Source organism: Rhopalosiphum padi, chromosome 2 (genome assembly GCF_020882245.1).
Source record: "Rhopalosiphum padi isolate XX-2018 chromosome 2, ASM2088224v1, whole genome shotgun sequence".
Classification (NCBI taxonomy): Eukaryota; Metazoa; Arthropoda; class Insecta; order Hemiptera; family Aphididae; genus Rhopalosiphum; species Rhopalosiphum padi.
In genome coordinates, this window is record NC_083598.1 from 53,038,924 (window position 1) to 53,055,868 (window position 16,945).

Sequence of the window (16,945 nt, forward strand, 5' to 3'; positions counted from 1 at the left end):
TTACGCGGTCAATCTAGAACCACCGACGCCGCTGTCCGATTGCTTCCCTAGCTGTACGCTGTTTTTCTTCCAGACCTACAACAACAAATCCGTCAAGATTCCAGTGACCTCGTGGGTGCGGAGAGGGGAATATAGGAATGCGAGGAGTATAAATGGACGCGAGAGAGAGAGAGTGAGAGAGTGAGAGAAGGAAGGAACGGGAAAGTAAAGGACATATATAAAAGGCCATTTCGTTTATCTCCGATCCATTTCAGTGGTGTCAAAAAAACTCTTTTCTCCTGTTTATAAATGAACTGATTTCCTGAACATATCCTTTTCCACTTCCTTTTAGGAATTCAGGAGAGTTAAAATTGGTGTACAAACCCTTGTTATCCGCCTTCCATCCGGATCTTTTAATTATAAAATAATGTTATAGAATTCTTTATTATGTACTGTGTTAAATTACATACTATACAATAATAGTAATAGTAATATTTATTTGTGGTATAAAATAATTTTAAACAATTCGTTTAATATCAAAGGTTAAAGACGTTGTATGTTTTTGAATATATATTGATATCAATTACGGATAACATAACATGATCTAAAGAATAAATAAAATAAAATGATATTTTATAAGTAGATATATATAACAAATGCGGTTGATATGCTACATTCGTTTTGCACTCCGTCATCATTCATATGCTTATGTTTTCAAAGGCTTGGGACATAAAATATATCATTTTCTTTCTACTGCGCTGTAAAAGAAATTGATTATTTTAAATTTTACTCTCATTAGAATAACTCTTTTTTCTTATATTTTTCATTAAAAACAATATTAATTGACTCAATTTCTAATAGTTTATAGTTTATAACCCCTAAATAAAAATAATCCACTACGTCGTATTTGAAGTATATTTTTTTCAAATATGTATAGTGCATTAGTACATAATTAAAAAAAATAAATACATATTTTACATATTATTCGTGTTATGTTATGTTATTATTATGTTTCATTGCATTTAAAAAATATATATTTAAATAGTACTCATTTATGTAAATACGTACATTATTCTTCGCTATAAACAGCCAGTTTTAATACTGCCGATAATTGTTTATTATTTGATCTTGTTGAAGTGTACAATATTGCTTTATTAATAGTTCTAGAATTATAGGTATCCGTCAACATTATAAATTGAATATAAAATTAAGTTTCGTTATTATTATTTACGTATAACTATCAAATAAAAAAAAATATGTTTAAAATTATTATCCTTATTTTGTTTTATATATAATAAATGCAATATATGAGAATAACTTAAAGATAAATGCTATTCACTATGATGTTGATTAATTTATTGTATTAATGCTCAATGGTAAAAAAAACCAACAAAATACCTAACATTAACCATTTTGAAACACTTAATAAATAAGACACAGTGGTAATGGATCATGGATATCGATAAAATAATAAATGGCCTAAACATAATTATACAGCTATAATATGTACCTATATATATATATTAAAGAAAAAGCCAATAAAATATGTCGTATTTAATCATTTAAGTAGTGATTCTCAAATATTTAATAATATGTTTTTTAAAACATAAATTGGACATTAATTTATGTTTGTAAACTATACAGCTGATGTCGTTTATTATTTCTAAAACGTACTTTCTGGATAATAGATTATTCTACATTATGTAAAGTGTGGTTCGTATTGCTAAAAACTTTTATATTATTCAGTTCTATATAACAATAGTTTTGTACTTATAAAGAAATAATATATAAGCATACATTTTATTTTAGAACAAAATAATTTAAAATATATTCTTTACAATCATGTTTTAGCGAACAATGTATGATCATATTTTATATTATAGGTATGTAACATATTTATTATATATAGCGTACTAACTAGGACCAAATATAATTGGACTTTTTAACATTTTGTACTAAAGTATAAGATGACTTGACTTTATAAATATCGTATTGTTTATACAAAATATCTACTTTTCGTGTAAAATAACGATATAGATATAATTTATATTGACATATTGTTCGGTATTTCTCTTGTATTTTATAAATCATAATTTTGATAATCGTTGATTTTATGTGATTCTATTGATCAGTAAATGATCACGACAATATAGTAAGATCTATTTTATTAAATTTTTATACTAGTATATTATACAAATGAAAAATAAAAATGGTTTGTTGAATTTATTTCATATCAATCAGTATTTTTCTTGCTGTATTATAGTCTCAGTCAATTTTTATATTATATATGATATTATTATAGAACTCCATAAAACGTGCGCTTACGTGCAGAAAAATACTATTTACGATCACCATTTTCTATAGTACCTACCTTAGACCCTAACATAATATATAATACGGCCGTTGCCAAGAATATGGACCCTAACTGTCATTACATCACAACAAGGGCTTTTCTTCCACGTATTCTATATTAAACACGATATTGCTAGGAGTTGCCTGAACATTCTAGTTTTGTTGTCCACATGAATTTTTATATGTATGCTATATTTTTTTATGTTAGATTTTTGAAACAAAATACGAGTAATATATAAGTGGGCGTATAACGTTGTATTCTAAATAATATGAATGGGATCTCTGTACAATTATAATATTATAATCCTACGACGTATTCAATATCTCTCTAAATCCAAAGCTTAAATTAATTAAGTGAGCTTTTGAGAGAGTATAAAGGTATAAAACCATATAACATTTTAGCTTGATGTAAACATTGTAAACGAAAACAAAATCTTTGTCGGCTTGTCACAATCTGCTGCTATTATTAGTTAAATATATCTGAGAATGAGCTTTATCGTTCTAAAATAATTGTTTGTCTTTTGTCTCTAATTTTCTATACGTTTGGAAATGTAATATTCAAAATTGTTTTATGAATCTCTAGAGTTTTCAATTATTAGAAACTTGTTCACGTTATAAAATATCATGTTTATAATATATATTTAAATATTATGGGGTAATATATATTTATAAATATCTTACAAGTAACGAAATAAGTGTACATCAGATTAAACAATTGAAATTAATTCTGTTATTAAACTAATATATTATTTTTTATCTAATTATTCTATTTTAAGAGTGAAAACCACTAAGAAAAGTATAAGCAAACTCTATATTAATACAATTAAGATAAATGTATTCTTTTGAACCATTTATTTTTTGTATACAAAATTATAAAATTAAAATAAATGTTTTCATTGATTATAATATTATATACCTACATTGTAAATACAATGTAATTAATGATGTTTTTAATAAATAAATATAGAAAATTGAACATTATTTTTGATAAAAATAAAATAACTTTAGTACGTAATTTCAATAGATACAAAACATTATACTGTTTATATTATTTTGTATAAAATAACTATACTTACTTCGGCAACAATTTAAATTGCTTTTTAAACATATAAACAATATTATTTTATCATTGATTGAAATATCATTAATTCGATGATTTTTGTCATACGATTTCGTATTATCGAAAATATCATAAATCTTACTTTACTAACATAGTAATAGTTTAATAAAACTAAGTCAAAAAATTAGTAGCTATATAAAATATGTAATTAAATATTTACGGAATTCGTGTATTTTAAGGCGTCCGCATTGCTGTACACAATGGTCGAATAACAGTAATTATTATACGTTTAACATTTTTCAATTAATTATTACTTTGACCGTTTCATAACATTGTAATATTTTAATGATTATGTCCTTGTGCCATAATATAATATCCGCGTATAGATACATCCAAGTTTCATAGAGTGGCGAATAAATATTTTGACGGCCTGTTGAAGAACAAATCGATAGTTCCCGGAAATGTGTTTTCATTAACCAAATGGGGGTCAGGTGGCATATTATTTCCAGCGGGTGTGTCATGTCGTGCGTAGAATACATATATACTATATAATATATATATATATATATATACATTTACTGGTATACGTGTTCGTCTAACAACCAGGCTTTCTTATACAAGAAATGCGTATTTAGATACGTTATATATATTTATAGTCCTTTCCAATGGTGACAAGCCATCTCAAACGGAAGCACGGCTATTTTAAACACGCCTCAGATACATAATTATAATATATGTATCATGAGTAAAATACTTAACGGGGATATAAGTTTTTAAATTTAAAAATTACACATTATCATAACAACACTTATACTATATATATATATATATATATATTTTTTTTATGGCCAATTTAAAACAATCTTTCTATTTATTTTTTGTATTCTGGAATCGATAAAAATAATTATTGAACTTAAAATATTGTTTTTGGGCTCATCGTAAAAAATGGTTTTTCGTTCTCGTACAAAAAAAAAATATACAAAAACAATTAATTAAAACAATTTAATCCCAACTATTATATTATAATGTGTTTTAACTTCCAAAAAAATATAAAATATTTACGTTTTATTGATTAACATTAGTTATATTTAAACACATCTACAATCGTACTTTAATTATATATATATATATATATATTCATATTTATATATTTATATATATTTAATAAAAATAAGTCACAATGAATTACCTATCTGTACTATAAATCAACATATCTAACTACTTATATAACGTTATGAAATACTGATATTGGTAACAATATACTATACTCTTAAATTTAAAATTATAGAACCATAACGGTATTATATTGCTTATATTGCTTGGACTGACCTCAGTTAAGAGCTCAGTTAACCACTCAACTACAAAACAAACAAAATTTATCCCAAAGTATATATAAAGTCAATACATTTTTTAATTTTATTTCCCGTGTAAGAGTTGATTCGATAAATGTTATTTATTTTTCGTTTCAGTAGAGTTGTACAGGTTATTTGTTCATAATACATAAATAAGTACACAGTTTTAAATGTGTTTTAGCTATTTATTTTGTTATACTCTCTATATTATAGAATCAAGGTTTCACAATTATTCTGTGGTGTGGGATTTTAAATCGATATATTTAATATAGCTTACAGGTTCGATTAAGCTATAGCTTGTTGTATTTAATCACGTAGTTTATTGAGTAAAAATAATTAATTAGGTACATAATTCACTATAATAAAATAATCTCTCGAGTTACTTTCAGTTAACATCCACCATTTATTTAACAAATATATATTTTCTGTCAAAGTTATTTTTATTACCTACAGTTTTAAATTGAAACAATTAACTCGAGTTTTCAGTTGGTAGATTGCTACTAAAATAATAATAATAATAATATCCCTGGTGGAAGCAAAATAATTGCATTTCAGATGAAACATGACAATTTAAATTTAAACTGGAACCGAGTCATGCACAATAATTGTTTTCGGTTTTTACCGAACGTGACAGCTTGCTATAGAATGTTACCTAAATTAACACCGAACGAGACTGATGGTCGTAAACTGATCATTATATTCGCATATATAGCAGCGTTCATTTTTTATTTCTTAATAAATTATGTATGACCCAATATATTTTTCCAAGGTGATACAAAAATATAAAACTCTATTTATAAAGATATTCACAAAAAAAACCATCTACAATAATAATAATAATATATTATCTAACCGTCATCTGTCGTCTTTTTCTATGAATATATATATATATATATATATATACGATTTTCTTAGACCAATTCTTCGAATACATATATATATAAATATATATATGATATATAATATAGTGTCTTCTCAATAACCTCATATATATATATATATATATGCATTATGTTATATACGGGGTGGCTTATGAAGCGAACAAAAGGCCAGACAAAATACGCCGGTATAAGACCAATACGAAAGATGCTCTATCTGCACTCGTCTCTTTTTCAATTCAAAAAGCTCATCTATTGTGCCTGACGGGTTCCGATATGTGTGCACATGTGAACGTGTGTATATATTTGTACGTATATAATGTATGTATTATATATATTTAGGTATAGGAGGAAAACGTGGTGAGATAAATAAAAGAAACGTACTATATATAGTTACTTTATATTATGTCGACTAGCTCAGAAATTAAGTTGGCGAAAAAAAAGAAAAATCACCACAAGGACAGTACAGTTGGTTAGCTTTAAAATGTATCGTCGATATTCACAATTTGGCGAGATGGGCATTATGACATCGGATCTTATCATCACGGGGGTTGATCCATTTAAAAAGCAACAGATACAATGAATGGCCACACGTAAATAGCAGTCACCCATTCTATCCTTTGATCCTCACTCATGACACGGTAATAAATTTATTATAATATTATATGCACATCGGGTGCTGTCGGTGACCTCAGATTTGCATTGGTTAGTTTTGAAAAATGATTCTGTTCACGTGAAAAAAATGAAATATTATTGCAATCGATTGAACTCGACGGCTGAGAAAATGAGATGGGCCCATGGAGAAACATTCGACAAACATCACGAACATTGTAACTTTCACCCTTTTATTTCTTTTTCGAAGTCATTCAAAAGCTATATTATACATAGCACATACGTATATACGTATAAACACTAAATGACTGATAACTTTCTGTCATATTGTATACATTAGATTTTCTATGCTTTTCAGTTTTCATGTAACAAAGTACTAGGAAAAATGTATCGAATTTTATGTGGTGTGAAATACTTCCATTTAAATGAATATAATATAATAATGATTTCGTATGCAAAGATATCCGTGGATAATATGAAAATAATTTATGAGACGTTGCCAAGAATTATAGATATGATCTTGTAGAGTAAAAACTATTCTGGACACTGTTCAATTTATGATAATAGTTTCAAAGATTTTTCAAACTTTAAATGAGTATAAAAAAATAAATTGTGAGCCACGATAAATTTAATAACCTTTTTTAAATGCAGTAGACTATGAATAAACCAGATAATTCAGGGAATCTTATTCGTCAAGTCGTTCACACTGTAAAATAGTAATGAAAAATATAAAATTATAAGCACTAAAAAATACTAGAGTTTCAACACAATATATACTATAACCTTCCAACACAAGGTCAGAAATCAAATCAGAATTTAAAAAACGAATTAAGTAAAATTGGTTTTTTACATTTTATAAATAATACTTACCTACATTTTGTTATTTATTTATTTTTAATATTAAAGCAACCAACATTTATTATGTCTAAAGTTTATCAATGAACGACGACTAAAACTGTTAAACTAATTGAAAATACATGAATCGTTCTGTTGTGTGCATTGTCGTAAATCAATAATACACGTGTACAGTATAATTAATACCGATCACCGCATCGTGATAAGACAAATAAATCGTAATAACCAGAGACAATTGTATATCATTCTACATAATAATATTGCAGATATCAAACACACATGTTTCCGTTCAGCATACCGCCCGATCTACAGCCGTATTAATACATTGATAGTATTATGATGACGAGTGGGAGGTTTCGTTCGTTTTATCCAGCGGCAGCATCAGCAACAGCAACTATTTTATCTTACGTTCCGATCGACGCCGAATTAAATATTTTATGTTGTTATCGGCATCGTAATATCGTGTACAGACCCCACGATAGATAATATGTATTATAAATACGTATCTGCGGTAAACGTACACGTAGATATATTATAGTATATATGTGTACCCATATAACTGTGTGTATAGTTGAATGATACACTACAGTAGTACACCGTAATAATATTATATAATATATGAGAAAAATCCAGTGGCGCATACACAACGCATACTCCTAGCAGTGCAATTATCATGTTAGACTTACGAGCTTGAAATATCTTACGTGCAATTTTTATTTAAAAATATTTCGATGATATCTATGTTGGACAATGAACATTGTTAGTTTCTGATTGAGACGACGATTGGATTGGTTTAAAAACAATGTGTGTACGTTTTTGATGTTGATTGTCATTGTGCTTTGGAGAAGATTTGCTCCAATGTTCGACATCGGATGTGATTTCTAATAGAATTACAGTCGATCAATGTTTATATAAGTCAAAATACCAGTACTTTTAGAAAATAATTGGAAAAACTAACGAAAATGACTATATCAGTGACTGGTTTAAAATGTTGGAAACATGGTCCACGACAGTGGTGTAGCTAAATTGCCTATCCAGGATGCCGTGCAATCATATTTATTGTATTGTTGAAATTCAAATTAGTGTATAAAAAGTCTTCTTACTTATGAGGTTCAGGAAAAATTAACCCAATATTGTGGAAACTATGACAGTGGGATGAAAATAGTGACATTTTTTTTACATACATAATAAATATTAATTTTTGTAAAATGTTTAAAATAATATCATATTATGCTATGTTTATGTACATCCATTACTTTTACTTATTTTATAAAATTAATTATAGATTGTAAATTTTCCTAGTATAAAAACAAAAAAAAACAAAAATTATAAAATGTGTGATAATAATTATTGTGTTATATATTTTGTAAATAATACATATTTATGCAATACATGTAAAACAATAAAAGTTTACTTTTTCACGGAATAAAAGTATTCTCTTGAATTGTGAAACCAATGTATTTCATTTGAAATTCGGACATAGTCATTCGTCTGGATTTTAGCTGAAATTGTGTTATACTACTCTCGTGTGACTTTCAGAAACACCGGGAGTTTTGGGAAAACCCTTGAGATTTTTTATTTCTTTCTGTGGTGGTTATGGATAGAAAGAATTATTTGCCCAAATGGGGATATAGTGTAATCTATTTTGAAGTGTATGAAAGCGCTTCTTAACATAGCAAGCTTATGATAAAAGACACATGATTTTTATTTTTAGAAATCTTAATATTGAATCAAATTGTATAAATTTACTTCAACAGTAGTACGAAAATGTAAGTATTTTTTCTGAAAATACATTCAAATACATAATACATAATAAAATAGATTTATTTTGTATTGAAAGGAAGAAACAAAAAAAAAATAAATTGCAATCCCAATGAAGACTATTTAGCCGCCAGCATAAAATAGTAATATATCAACAACGAATTTATTTGTATGTTTAATTAATCACATACGATTTATAATCAATCACTATAAATAATTGTATACGGTTTTATTTAAATGTACTAATGCTACATAGTAAACTCCTGTATTTTCAATTATATTTACATATCAAACGCTGGTAAAATCTTCAAGAGTAGTTATAAAACAATTATATTATATTTTGAATTGTACGAGTATAATTGAATTAACGTACCGGACTTAAGCTGATAAACGCAGAGTTTCTTGACCAATCCTCTCCATCTTTAGTGAATAGAGATTAATAAATTAATTGACCGACACCAGGTTTGGGCATAATAATTAAATCCTAAAATCATTCATATTGTGCAAACCCTGTTTAGTTACCGATTGTTATAAGTTTATCGATTTTGATTGATCTCCATCTTAAATTATAGTCCACAAAAAATGACTTTCTACAACACGAGACGTACTATCCTGAGATATAGGAGATCCTGAGTTTATGGCAAATCAATTATGTGCATATAATACAACTTACCTAAATTTATTTCGCCAAATTAGTTTTTATATTATTCTTCCCTGTGACTAAATTATAAATGTATTGGTATGAATTATTATTCATAAATATAAAATATTATGTTGGTTTTATTAATTTCGATTACCATGGAATAATTTGTTTATAATTATAAATATTATTGATTATTCAATATATAATGTGTAACTATAAAACGTTTCGATCTTCAGTGACGTGTGTGGAACATTATAAAACGTTTAAACACTTGGCAGTCATTTATATATAAAACAACAAAACAAAACTAATTTAAAATTCTACGTTATACGTTTTTTTTTTTTTAACACTATAATATTAAGTAAAAATACAATTTAATTCTGTTAAAACGTGTGTGTGTGTGTGTGTGTGTGTGTTGTTTCTTACTCTACGGATTTTTTCTAGTGGTTTTCAAGACCAATTAAGGTGCCTTAGAGTTTCTTGAATATATTTTTAACGTTGTATAGAATCGCGTTCTTTTTGGTCTCTTTCTCTTTCCCTCTTGTATATATTATATACATCTATATAATGTGTACCTTTTGACACAACCAGATAAATCTTGCGGTTAGCAGCCACAATGGTGGTAACGGGTAGGAACACACGTCGGAGAGAGAAAAAAAAGAAAGAAAAACACGATGTATAAACACACACATAAATAATATATAAATGTGCGTGTTAGTGTGTATGCGTGTGCGTTTTTGTTAATAACAAAGAATTGTATGTTTTATTTTTTCACATTCTCCGTAGTATATACGCGCAGCACGAGAGTATAGTCCGGAAATTAATTCAAGGCTCCCGTGTCCGGTCCCTTTTTCATCAGGTTATTTACCTTTTTCTCTCTTTCTCTCTCTCTCTCTCTCTCTCTCTCTAAATTTATCTCTCGCTGCTCTCCCAGTATACTTTTCTACCGATTTCGCCCCTCATCGCCACGCATGTCGTTTTTGCAAATGCCGCGTCGGCAGTGATTAAGTGCGGACCGGGAATTATTTAAATAACTCTTCACCATCATTCATCATTGCAGACGCAGTAGAGGTTCACTTTTTGGCCATCATATGCCAACACAATATATATATATATATATTATATATACAAAGTGGTGGCGTACCCGAGCCACAATTCAGTGTGTTTTTATTTCGCATTTCCTACGACAGCGGGTATAATACATTTTACAGCATATAGTTTAATCACCGGCAAGAAAAAAATATATATACGTATTAGATATATAACTTATATAATAAATATAACGTTGTAACATTATAAATTATAGTTCACTAAAATGTATTTAATGCATGGCTTGATAATAAAAAATAATATACATTCTATTATTAATATAAATATACATGTTTTGTTTTGAATTGTATTTGATAATTAATCAATTGGACTCAGTAAAAGTTGTAAAAGGCAAATAAAAGATGTTTACAATTTTTTGACGTAGATATTGTGAGTTAAATTGTTCTTTTCAGTATATATATATTATATATATCATATTATATTTTGTAGATTTTGTATCGAAAGCAAAATAAATATGATTTTTAAATTTAAAAGACTAATTCCATCATCGACCCTGAAGTATAAATACATCAGTTATTGTTAGTAAATTAAAAATAATAAACAATGTCAAAAAATTTGTTTACTGTAAATAATAAAAATATAAATGAAACTAAACAATATAAAATAGCTGGAAACCCCAAATTATTTACCTATTTAAATTGTATTTTTGGATTTTTATTTATCGATTAAAATATAATAAACAGTTCACACACAATCGTCGTTCAGTGCACATTACTGTTGCTCTCATTAAATCTCTTAAATTAACACATTTAAATTTAACGGAATTTCTCAAGAGGTGTACACGATGCATTTTTTTTTCCAAGACAGTTCAAGAATTTAACATTTTCTCAACGTCATTCTTTCGAGGAATAGTTATTATAACTTAAATATAATATAAATCATAATTGAACAATACCTAACAAATTTAGTACTTTCCAAGGAACTGTTGCGCATCAACCATATTCGTATTTTTAGCGATTGTTGTATAATTTCCTTCATTGATTAAGCGTATTAAAAAAATGACAAGTTATGAATTAATATGAATTCTTACATAAAACAGACAATTGCTTTATAACCTGGTAATATTTGACAATGTTTAATTATCATAATTGAAAGTTACCAATAAAAGGTTCAAATAGGTCTGATTGCATGCTTGAGGAATCACCAGTACTACATACATTGTATAATATAATAATTATGGTACATCCGTATTTCACATATAACTTAAAAAAAAAAAAAACAATTTTATGTGATTTAAATTCAGTTTGGTATGAATAGTGTACCTATAATACTTGTCGATAAATGAAACATATATCATATTATTATTAACGTTAGCTGTTACGTTATGTCACAATAATATATATTATGTGTACGGTGCTTAGCCCAAATTGCCAAATCGTTGTACGCCATTGATACTTATAATTTGTAATCACTTTATGTAGGTCAAAATAGCTGTGCGTGTAATAATTGCTACGACTGTCATGAGTTATCAAGCGTTATATGCGTTGAACGGGCGCAGGTGAATATTTAATTGTGAATTATAAACGTCAGAAATTTGGTTCTCGGTACAAAGTTTGTTTAACCACATATTATGGCAATGTCTTTGTGTGCGCAAAATTGTAGTTCCAAACTAAAACTAAAGCACTAAAATGTAGTGCCCGCTGTACACATATTAAACAGCGACGTGTTCCCGGTAGAGTTGATAATAATATTCTCTTCCGTTAAATCAATTCGTCGTTAATTTGATTTTTCTATCATGTACCTAATATTGCGTAGAGCGAGTTCATATAACTTGAGTGCTCTGCGAACGCATTTTTAATAGTAATAATACTGCTATGCATTATTTATAATTGTCCGGGCTTGACAGATCTAACCGCATGGCATGCTATAAGCACGTGAACAACATTTTAAGTTATAACCATATAGACAGAGATTAAGTAGATATTAGAATGATGGAGATTTACCCTTTTCAAATAATCCTTATGAATCTAAAATAATGATTTATATGTGACGAGTATTTTATGTTGGATAATAATATACCTACTACAGTTGTAAAGCACGTAATATTAAAAGTTATGTATTATTGTTATTTTTGTATGAACTATTTTTTTTTGGTCTATTTTTGGAGTTATTACTAGCCAACTAGACTTAGACAGGAAATACAATTTTTTAATTTTTAAAAGACGATCAGTACAAGAAATTAAAAAACTGACACATTTTTGACATTTTGCTAGTCTAAAATTCTTACATTTGATTTTAATCGTTTGTCATATTATGTTATATATTATATGATTGGATATTATTATTTACGTATTTTATAATATGTACCTAATATTCATAATGATGAAGACAAAAATATTTCAGACATCAGTAGAGGATGCGACTATCCGAAACGATTTACTATTCACACGTACGCTTAATTTCAAAAAAATTTAAACCCTCCTCTAAAATTAAATTAAATTTCACCCGGCAAATCTTTCGCGGAATTTTTAAGTGGTGCGCAACACTAGTCGCCGACTAAAAAAAAAAAAAAAAAAAATCAAACTCATTTTCGCCCTAAAAAGCCATAGTTTCGCGTATATAACAAATTTGAAGGTGTACGTGCGAGATAAATTGGTTTTTATTAAAAATAAAAAATAAAACGCAGTGGCGTCGACGACCATGTCCGCCGGGACGAGTTTTCGCATGGCGATGACGTGAATCTTGTAGCGTCGAGTTCCATTATATCGCGTGCGCTCACAAACACACACACACACAAGCGCACACGTTTAAGCACAAAGAGGTCCTTAACGATTTCTCCACGGCAGGAACTCGGCCGCAGCCGTCGTCCCCGCCGCCGTCGCCCCGACAACTCTTCCCCCGTCCTCTCGCAGTCGGTTTGCCGTCCGCTGCCTGCCCGTAATTTATCTAACCGCCGCTCATCCGTCGCGCCTATATATCTACGCGATGGTTATAGAAGCCCCGGTGCGTGTTTATATATATATATACACAAGTGGTGTGCGTAATGTGTATAACCGCCTAACCTCGCGACCCGACCGTAACTCTTTTCGGCTAACGGTGTGCCGCTGCCTCAATTCGTCCATGTCCGCTTAGCACATCCCTCGTTCACCCCGACGCCAAGCCGATTACCTATAATGTGGCTGCAGATGCAGGCACCGTGGCTCGCGATCGACGATTCACCCCCTCCCCCCTCTCACCCATTAGTTATTTTTATTTTTGGTTTCACGCGGCGGATTTTATTTCACGACGGCGACGGAAGCCGCAAGTGGCGATAATAATAATGATAATACAATAATAGGTACGCACGACAATAATTTTTGTGTCATTGTTTTGCGAAATCGTGGCGTGGAATAATGGAAAAGTCGCGGTCGCCAAAAAAAAAAATACAATCTTTGATTGTCTTATGCTAACTACCGCTCATGTATTCGATAAACCAACCACTGAATTTTAAAATATTATATTCTCGACTGCATGACTTGGGTTCTACCTCAGGACAAAACTCACGTGTGCGCAAACAGCATAAATCATCTTGAATTGTGACATAGACCCCAAAAACTATATATATAAAAAAAAAAAAATGAATGCAAAAAAAAAAATCTGAACAAATTTGAGTGAGACTAAATGTCATCAAATTATATGATTTTTATGCGATTATTTTATAAAGTTGTCTAATTGTTCATAATAATAACGTAACTATGTAAGTTTAAACGACAACGAAGATAACATGATCATTTTTAATTGATTTATTAAATTATTTAATAAATAAGAATATTTTTCATGATTTTAGATTTTGAGCAGTGATAAATGATCACTTTTCCAATGATGCATTTCTTTTATTTAATTTTTTTATGTACTTTTTTGTATCTATTAACAACTCTTGGAGTATTAAAAATACATACATATTATTATATTTTCATGTAAATCAAGTTGCTACTCTAATGGGTCAAAATTGAAAACATACAATTTTATTGATAATAGAAAAAAACAGAAAATTAGCAAAAACTTAAATTTTTACAAAAAAACCAGTTTTTGACAAATTTATACTTCAATAGTGTATAACTGTAGATGCTTGATATTTTCAGTATATGCCATAAATTACCATTTTATATATATAGTATAAAATTGAATATATTTTGACTCTGTTGGAACTATGTTCAAACATTTTAAATCTGAGTATATTTTTTTTTTCTTGTGAATGTCGTTAAAAAAAATTTACTATGTTAAAATGCAGCTACAATTTGATTACTGAACGAGCAACACGTACGTTTCTACGTTTCTCGCTTCCGGTGCCCTACACACGCGTCGTGTTTTTTTCCAGTAATTTAATATCATCAAAATACTTACTACACAGACAGGACATTGTTAAGTGTGCATGTAATATAATTAAGTAGGCCATACGTACAACAACATACCGGTGGTTACCATTATCGCGTGTCGAGCACTACCACGTAGATGCACCAAACAGAAATGCATGGTATGCAGAGTTGCAACAGGCTATAGTATAGCTAATGCAAATTAACGAGCTACTCAATCACAAAGTGTCAGAATTACAAGAAAGTCAAAAATTATTACAACTTGAAAATTATGAATTGTCACTGGAAGCTAAAAATCCACAATTAAAAACTACCATTGTAATGTCTTGGTATAAAATGATGTTAACGTAGCTACAAAAGCTACGCATAACAATTACGAAAACATAATTAGCATTGATACTCAAAAAGTATATAAACATCACGATATTGAATAAATATCAAAGGTGTAAACACTTCGATAAATTAAAAAAAAAAAAATACTGACGTACGAAGTAATGAATTTAAAGTCTTATCAAATAACGAGATAAAAATATTAACACAAATAAAAATCAATTTAAAAACACGATAAAAATGTGAAAAGAAAGTAATTTTAAATACCAATAAATTGTGCGACCACGATTACGAAGTAATCCAAATAACCAATATACAGATAAAGAAAATATGTGATCCTAAAAACAAAAACATGTTTGTAAATAAGCTTGTACATTGAATATCATAAGGCTAAAATATGAATATCATAACCTTTTTTTATTGCTATTTAAAATCATTAACAATACGTCATATTATATATTATGTACAATTTTTTTTTTTTTTATTTTAAACATTTCAAGTTCAATTGTTGATAATTTTTTTTTAAATCAATAAAGTTTGCAAATTATATTGTAGTTAAGAGTTTATAAAATGTTCAATATTTAAAGCAAATGCTTATAAGACGTGTAATACAAGATTCATTAAAGATATTTTTATCAATATCTAAAAATCTAGGAAATATAAAAGTATAATTTTTTTTTTTTTTATAGATAATTAATGATCAAATGTTGACAATTGACAAACGTTGATATTTAAACAAATAATAATGACTTTTGTTATTTTGTCGTAATTCAATTATAATTGTGAAAATATAATTTATGTTTTTAGCATATTATGCTACTATAATGTTACAATTTATTGTTATAAATAATATATAATACAATTCAGTAACTTATTATTGTATATGATCAAAATCGTTTTTCATATGGAATTATTTATCATTTAATTTAAATTTAACTCATTCATTACAATGACGAGAAACACTCGACACTAATTTTAAAGCAGAATGGTCCCTATTTGTCCACTTCTTAAATTGTTTTATTATATTTCGTCATTTTAATTTTTATAAAGTGAAATAAGATAATTTTCCATGTGGCAACACTATTATGTAAGTGCATTAGTTTTAACTACATGTTTATAAGCTAGGTTACACATAAAATACTTCTAAAATTATCATATTTTTATCATGGCGTATTTACTGATCACATTAATGTCTAGATTTATGTAAAATATTAAACCAATAATTAAAAATTATTGTCACCCTCGGCAATGCGTTTAATATTACTATATATACGTATTACACAGTTATAGTTACATGCACCGTGATTATATTACTACAAGTGGAATGATTTAGAATCCAGTGATGATGTGCGTCGCTGTATATTATATTCAAGACCGGGTAAAATATTGATTTTGACGTGGAAACGTAAGTCTTACCGGTTTTAAAAATGTGGTCGAGGTGGATGAAACGAATGTACGGCCCGACCTCGGAGTTATATCGAATTTCACGTGCCAATATTATTATAATAACACGCGTTTCGGGTACATGCCCGGGTTTTGTACACGTCGAACGAAGATGCGTGAGTGGTGCACGTAAAACAAATATATAGGTACGTATATACAATATATCATATTATATGAGTATGCATTTGCATTTGCGGCCCACGTTCCTTCGTGTACGATTTTCTGATTGGTTACACCTATGCATTATACTGTATGTAAACTGAACGCTCAGCTTCCAT

General features: G+C 28.4%; 1 protein-coding gene across 2 annotated transcripts in view; it reads left to right on the top strand.

Annotated features, from left to right (window-relative positions):
• Positions 1 to 16,945, top strand: part of LOC132920352 (regulating synaptic membrane exocytosis protein 1) — a 187,858-nt gene that overhangs the window by 106,280 nt on the left and 64,633 nt on the right. The window lies entirely within an intron of this gene.